The sequence below is a fragment of the Chrysochloris asiatica genome, unplaced genomic scaffold (assembly GCF_000296735.1).
Source record: "Chrysochloris asiatica unplaced genomic scaffold, ChrAsi1.0 scaffold00200, whole genome shotgun sequence".
In the NCBI taxonomy this organism is placed as follows: Eukaryota; Metazoa; Chordata; class Mammalia; order Afrosoricida; family Chrysochloridae; genus Chrysochloris; species Chrysochloris asiatica.
In genome coordinates, this window is record NW_006408718.1 from 2826080 (window position 1) to 2834023 (window position 7944).

A 7944-nucleotide genomic window follows, 5' to 3' on the forward strand; every position below is an offset into this window, starting at 1 on the left:
GCTGTTTCTTCTTATTTTGAGTTGTGCCCCATCAGCAAATGAAGGTCCTGAAAGTTTTGTTCCATTCATACCATATGGTCAACTCTTTGAGGAGAGAGTCTGTCTCCAAGTGACTAAGAATTGCTTCTGGCATGTTAGTTCCCTGATCCTCCCCGACATGTTCCTATGCCCAGCACAGTTACACAGGAATTCCATGTTTCAATGTCCATCAAGTCCAGGGCCAGAAAATTAAAGGGAGGAAGAAGAGCTAGACAATTGCAGTTGGCTGATATCTGCTCAAAGCTGGGGGCCCTAGCAGTGACTTGGGATAACATCTGGGCAGGGGAAATATAAGAGTGGGCATAGAAGGTACCCTATGAGATACAGGAAGTTGGAGGAACAGAGGATGGCACCTTTCCCATCCCAGCTGTTAAAGATCACATTGTGTCTTCCCACAATATGTGTGTTACAGACCTAGCGCCCATACCTGTGGATGTAATATATTTAAATGATTTTCCAAGATGAAATCTAAGGTAACACAATCAGTCAGTTAACTGAGGTCATACCAGTGTAGGGTGGATCCTCAACCTGCTCATTTCTGAGTTCTGTACAGAGCAACAAACACACAGAAATGCAAACGGAGTCCTGGTGTGGCACTGTGGGCTAATGCACTAGACTGCAAGATCAGTTTGAATCTCAAGGTCAGAGGTTCAAGTTCACCAGCCGCTCCTCAAAAACCCTACAGAGGGTTGCTATGGGTCAGAACTGACTCGACAGCATTAACTACAACAACAACTAGGGAAGCAGCAAGTGAGGCTCACCTACAAACAAAGGATCACCAGACTGCCTGCAGACACAAGAGTCTCAGAAAAGAAATCGGCAGAGTCAAGACCTGATTTGGTCTCCTAGATTCCAGAAATCTGAAGGAATAAACATCTTGTCTGCAAAGCCCCCACTTGTGTTACTTCTAAAGCAGCAGCACTGAACATCGGTTTTGACGCATAGTAACCCTCTGCACAACAAAAATGAAACACTGTCCAATACTGCACCGTCATCACAAATGTTGTTACGTTTGAGCCGATTGTTGTTGCAATAGCTGCATCACGCCATCTCATTGGGAGTCTCCCTCTTTTTCTCTGACCCTCCAGTTTACCAAGCATGGTGTCCTTCTCCTGGGGACTGGTCCTTCTCCCAGGGACTGGTCCTTCCCGAGAACATACTCAAAGTACAGGAGACAAAGTCTCACCATCTCCACTTCTAAGGAGTATTCTAGATGTATTCAGTCCAACACAAATTTGTTTGTTCTTCTGGCAGTTCATGGTAATGTCACTATTCTTTGCCAACACCATAATTCAGATGGGATAATTAGGAGATAAAAGCCACAGAACCTGATGGGCCACTGAACAGAGAAGTGGGGAGAAAGCAAGAATGAGCAAAGGTAATGGCTGGCTTCTATTCTGAGCTCCACACCCAAGCAGAAACTGCAAGAGGAGAAGGTGGCTCTTCGGGATGGAGACTGAACTCTAACTTTAACACATCATGTTAAAGTTACCTGTTATTGTTGTTGTTGTTGTTGTTGCTGTTGTTAGGTGCTGTCGATACCGACTCATAGCAACCCTATGCACAAAAGAACAAAACACTGCCCGGTCTTTCCCCAGCCTCATAATTGTTGCTATGTTTGAACCCATTGTTGCTACCATGGTACCAATCCATCTCATTGGGGTTCTTCCTCTTTTTCACTGACCCTCCACTTAACCAAGCACGATGTCCTTCTCCAGAGACTGGTCCCTTTTAACAATATGTCCCAAGTATGAAAGACAAAGTCTGGACACCCCGGTTTCTAAGGAGCATTATGGCTGTACTTCATTTGTTCATTCTTTTGGCAGTCCATGGTGCTTTTAATATTCTCCTCCAACACCATAACTCAAATGCATCAATTCTTCTATGGTCTTCCTTATCCATTGTCCAATTTTCACATGCATATGAGGTCATTGAAAATATCACAGCTTGAGTCAGGTACATCTTAGTCCTCAAACTCACATCTTTGCTCTTGAACACTTTAAAGAGGTCTTGTGCAGCAGATTTGCCCAATCAATACATTGTTTGATTTCTTGACTGCTGATTCCATGAGTGTTGGTGGTTGACCCAAGCAAAATGAAGTCTTTGAAAACTTCTATCTTTTCTCCATGTATATTTATATTGGTCCAGTGGTGATGCTGAAAGAAGTCCAAAGTGCACTGAAGGTATTGGCAAAGAACAAGACTCCAGGAGTTGATAGAATACAAATTGAAATCTTTCAACAAACTGATGCAACACTGGAGGCATTCACTAATCTGTGCCAAGAAATTTGGAAAACAGCTACCTAGTAAATAGATTAGAAGAGATACATATTTGTGTTCATTCCAAAGAGAGATGACCCAAGAGAATGCAGAAATCATCTAACAGTATCATTAATATCACATGCAAGTAAAATTTTGTTAAAGATCGTTCAAAAATGGCTGTCACAGTATATTGACAGGGAACTGTCAGAGGTTCAGGCCGAATTCAGATGAGGATGTAGAACAAAAGACATCATTGCTGGTGTCAGATGGATCTTGGCTGAAAACAGAGAGTACCAGAAAGATATTTACCTGGGCTTTATTAACTACGCAAAGACTTTCAATTGTGTGGATCATGAGAAGCTGTGGATAGCATTGCAGAGAAGGAGTATTCTGGAACACTTAATTGTGGTCATGAGGGACCTGTATGTAGACCAAGAGGCAGTTGTTGGAACAGACCATGGGAACATTGAATGGTTTAAAATTAGGAAAGGTGTGTGCCAGACTTGTATTCTTTTACCATATTTATTCAATCTGTATGCTAAACAAATAATTAGAGAAGCTGGATTATATGAAGAAAACATGGCGTCAGGATTGGAGGAAGACTCATTAACAACCTGTGATATGCAGATGATACAACTTTGCTTGCTGAAAGTGAAGAGAACTTAAAATATTTACTGCTGAAGATCAAAGACCACAGCCTTCAGTACGGGATGCACCTCAATGTCAAGAAAACAAATTGCCTGTCAGATACTGCAAAAACCCTGTTGCAGCCTTGTCTGACTCCCTCTGGCTTCACAAAGGAAAAAGAGAATCAAACTCAAAATCAGCCCATGGTCAATTCCTATGAAGACAACCTCAGACCTGCATCCACCCTGTAACCTTCTTTGCTCTATTCTGACACCAACCACCCCTCCTGCAGCACTCTCTGTTTCACATCTGGGTTCTATAACCCATTTCAACAGCCACACAGAACTCAGAACAGTACTCAAAATTATGGGGATTTTGTAGGGAAGTGAACAGTGCTGATTCAGGATCAAAAAACACTTCAGGGTGCAGCAGTTTTCTAGCCAGAAATACCTCTTCTCTGCTGTACATACCTCATTCCTGTCCTCAGTTTCTCAGTCCTGTAGATCCTTGGCCTCTGTCCTGCCCTGGCAAAGCTCTTTGAGCCTGACTATGAATGCCCAATGGGCACATCCTGCAGGTCAGCCTCCTCCCCATAAACATTCAGCTTTAAAGGGTCCATGGGCCTGGCGCCTGCAGCTGCTCTGTCTCTTCATGCCACCACCTCTGCCACCACCTCTGCTATCACCTCTCTTCTAGTTAGGGATCTCACACTCCAATCATGTGCTTCTTTCTTGGTGGTCCTGGGATCTTCCATTCCTACTTCTGAGATGGCTCCTTTTAAACCTATCTAGAGGGCAAGGAGCTCTAGTAGCATAGTGGTTACAAATTGGCCTGTGAACCGCAAGGTCAGCAGTTCGAAACTACCAGCTGTTCCACGAGAGAAAGATGAGGTGTTCTGCTCCTGTAAGGATTTCCAGCCTCGGAAACCCTGTACAGGGTCATTATGAGTCGGAACCGACTCCACGGCACACAGCCACGAGAGGGCAAAATTAACCAATCTCAGCCTTAGAGTCCTATACACCTTATTTTCCTGGTCCAACCCAATCACTTGGTGGGAATTAAGATTTTGGATAGAAAAGGCATATCCAATCAATTCAAGGTGGCACAGATACCCAAGGGGAAAGCTCAACAGGCTCCTCACTGGGATGTGGGGTTTAAGGAAGCTTGTTGAAGTTTCAAAATAAGGAAGGGGAGGCTAAAAAGGGACTTGGTGTGTCAGTTTTTCTGTTGATGTTCAAGGTCAAGAACATGATGGCTGCACAGTCCTCACATTCCTAAGAGAAGTATTACATCCTCCTCACATGACCACGGAAGGAACTGGGGTGGCACCAGACTCCATGAACACTCACCTCCAGTCTATGCCAGTGGAGAGAGGGAAGACGAAGTAAAGGAACGGTGTCTTGGGTAGGGGCTGTTGGAGTACTGTGCTATTTGCTCTGTCCCTGTCTCTCACAGGAAGAAAAAGAGCAATGATGAACACTCACATTTTCCTACAGCAACTAGCCTGGAGACATCTTGAATGGGGTCCTGGCCAGAAGAGTGTCCGGGAAGGACAAAATGATTCAGTAGATATGGGGACGTTGGCAGCCTGAGGGCTGAGAGCTACAGCCAAGTGGGGGAGCAAGACTGTGTACTTCAGGGGAGATGCAGTCAGAGTTTCCAGGGGGTGCATCCAATGAAGGAAAGGCCACTTAATACTCTCCCATTCCCAGACAGCCCTGGGGTCTATTTCTGAGGCAGGCAGTACACCCTTCCTGTTCTATACTGTTCCTAGACCCAGTCGGCCTGGGAAGAAGATCTTCCAGCCCCAGTCAGGACCTCTGATGATGGGCATCTGACGTCAACATCACTACAGACTCTCAGCCACGCCCCCCAAGTAAGTTACTCCCACATGCCTGACCCAAAGAAACTCTCAAACAAAGAAAATGAGTTATGTCATTTTAAACCTTTCAAACTTTAATTATTTTCTGCTTTGAAATTTTCTGTTGGAACCCTGTGTTTTCAGTAAGAGAAGGCGTTTTAAATGAAATGGGAATTTTTTTTTTTTTTTTTAGGTAAGATGGATTTTGATACAATTAGGGGAACCCATGGCTTAAGCCTAACAATGAGTTCAAACAAAACAACAATTGTGAGGCTGGCAGGACTGGGAAGGGTTTCATTCTGTTGTGCACAGGGTCTCTATGAGTGGGAATCAACTCACCAGCACCTAACAACCAGAGGAACACATATGTTCCAAGGGATCTCTGGTGCTAGGGTCCATCGGATGAGGCCCATGTCTTCTGATTCACACAGTTACACAGGCCCTCACCAGGTTGTTGTTGTTGTTGTTGTTGTTGTTGTTGTAAGTGCCATCAAGTGGTAAAATTCTCACCTTCCATGTTGGAGACCCAGGTTCAATCCCCACCAATGCACCTCATGTACAACCACCACCTAACTGTCAGTGGAGGCTTGTGTGCTGCTCTGATGCTGAACACTTGTCAGTGGAGCTTCCAGAATAAATTGGACTAGGAAGAAAGTCCTGGAAAACTACTACTCCCAAAACTCAGCCAAAGAATACTCTATGGATCACAGTAATCCAATCTGCAACTGACTATGAGAAGGCTCAGGACTGGACAGTGTTCTGCTGTGCCTGGGGTCGTCATGAGTCAGAACCAAGGCAGCTAACAACAACAATAGATAACTAACCTACGGCTCCATCCCACAAACCCTGCACTGTTCACATGCTCCCTAGGTGATTCCTATGAAAGTCAGCGAATGCAGTCCCAGAATTCAGTGCTTCGCTGACACTGACAGCCTGTGGGTGCAATGGACAATAGCTATGCCCAAGCTTGTGTTATCATTGTGGCCTGTTTTGTTTTTAATAAGCCACAAAGTGGTCTTCATCACCAAATTTCCAGGGTCGCTGAACTATCACTGGAATGACTTGTATGCAATAAATATCTCAACCACTCTTCCACCTAAACTGGCTGCTCCCCCTGGTGGTGACTTTTAGATCTCATCTCACCTGAGTCTTTCCCTTGGCACTCAGGCAGTCACAGGTCATAGGCAGTTAGAATCTACCATCAGCATCAACTGAAATACTGATTCTAGACGTTTGCCTCTCTGGTTCTTACCAGCTGCTAACCACCAATGTTGTAAGCTATTCCTGTGCTTCCCAAGGAGTCTTCTGGTTTGGAAGATCACATAGGAAAACTAAAACCATCGAGTCAACCCCCATGAGTGTCACAGTAGAACTCTGTTCCATAGGGTTTTTCAATGGCTAGTTTTTCAAAAGTGGATCACCAGGGCTTTCTTCTGATACACCTCTGGGTGACCTGGAATCTCCAACCTTTAGGTGAGTAGTCAAGCGCGTTAATCTTGACACAACAGAGATTCCAAGAGGCCAGAAAGGGATTTGATTAACCTAGGAGTATCTACAGGCCACAGAGACCATCTCTCAATGGTAAGAACATTCTAGAAAAACATCAGGCTTCTCCCCATTACTCCTGGAGCACAAACTGTTCCAGAGCCCTCCAGATAGCAGAAACTGAGTAGGAGTCCCTGACTATCTGACTTGCTTCCATTTATTTCACTGAGCTATCCCCAGCCCCAATTCCCTTTCTAAAATGAACCAAGAGGAACTTGTTTTAACTCTTAATGAAAGAATATTAGGATGGAACATGACCAGAGAAAATGGGAGTCAGCATTGATGGCTGCTTTCTAAGACCCCAAAGATACTGCTACCTGCAGCTTCAGATTCCCTATTCATGTGACTTAGATGTAAGTCTTTTTCATTCTCTGGGATTCTAAAGTCCCCAGGTCCTCAGCCTTCCATGACCTGTTACAGACTGGGGTCACCCCTGGGAGAGCTTCCTCCTCAATTCCCCAGTTTACCCCACCACACTGATCAGAGCCACCCAAACCTGGGGGAGAGTGTGATATTGCTCCCACCCTCCCAGAGTGAAATGAGGGGGAGAGTAAGTTCAGTGACTTCGGGAGCCATCATTTTCCCAGAGCAGACCTACCATATCCCACTGTTGTTGTTGCTGTGTGCCATGGAGTCAGTTCCAACTCATAACGGCCCTGTACAAGGGTTTTTAAGGCTATGAATCTTTACAGGAGCAGAAAGCCTCATCTTTCTCCTGGGGAACAGCTGGTAGTTTCAAACTGCTGACCTTGTGGTTCGCAGCCCAATTCGTAACCACTACGCTACCAGAGCTCCTTAATAATCACAATAAATAATTATAATGCATTGAATATGAAAGCAAGTTAAGAAGCATTGCTACTATGGTTTTAGTTCATACATATTTAATCCAAACAAAACGTGTTTAAATGTCTCTGAGATCAGTGAATGGATGCAGACAAGTTCTCTCAGTAATAAGGCTTGTCTTTGTCTCATGGGTCAAAAACATCACAATAGAAAGCTTGTAAGTCCATCTTCAGCCTATAATTGATTGGAATACCTTAAAGGGAGCTAGAAGTTGCCCAGTGAAAGAGGTTTCCTGCAGACCCTTTGCATTACATAAGACCATAGGTGAAATGCTGAACCCCATCCAGAATCTTCAGAGGTGGGAAATTTCCATTTGAAAGGATAAGTAAACCAGCCTGGAGCAATTAGAAGAACAGAAGATACTTTGTGAAAGAAAGACTGCCAGAAAAACTCAAAAACAATAACAACAGTCTGATTCACTGCTACAAGAACAAGAAAGCTGTTCACCCAGGAGCTATTCATCCAGGCAAGTGGTAGGGTCCCCTCAGAGCAAACCCCCTTCCAAGACTGAGACTCAAGGGGAATACACAAGCAGGCATGTGGTCGGGCTGATGACCACATTGGTCACCATGAGGGGAAGAGGGGGAAAAGCAGCAGTGAAGTTGGGAGCTAAGTCTGACCACATTCAATAGACTCCTGTGAACCCAGGTGGAGACCTGGTTGACCAGCAGTATGGCAAGACCCGGGAACTCCTGGGCCCAGAGGCAGCGACATAGCCACAGAAGACTAGAGTGGAGAGCAAAGCATCCAGCTGATGTGAAGTGAGGG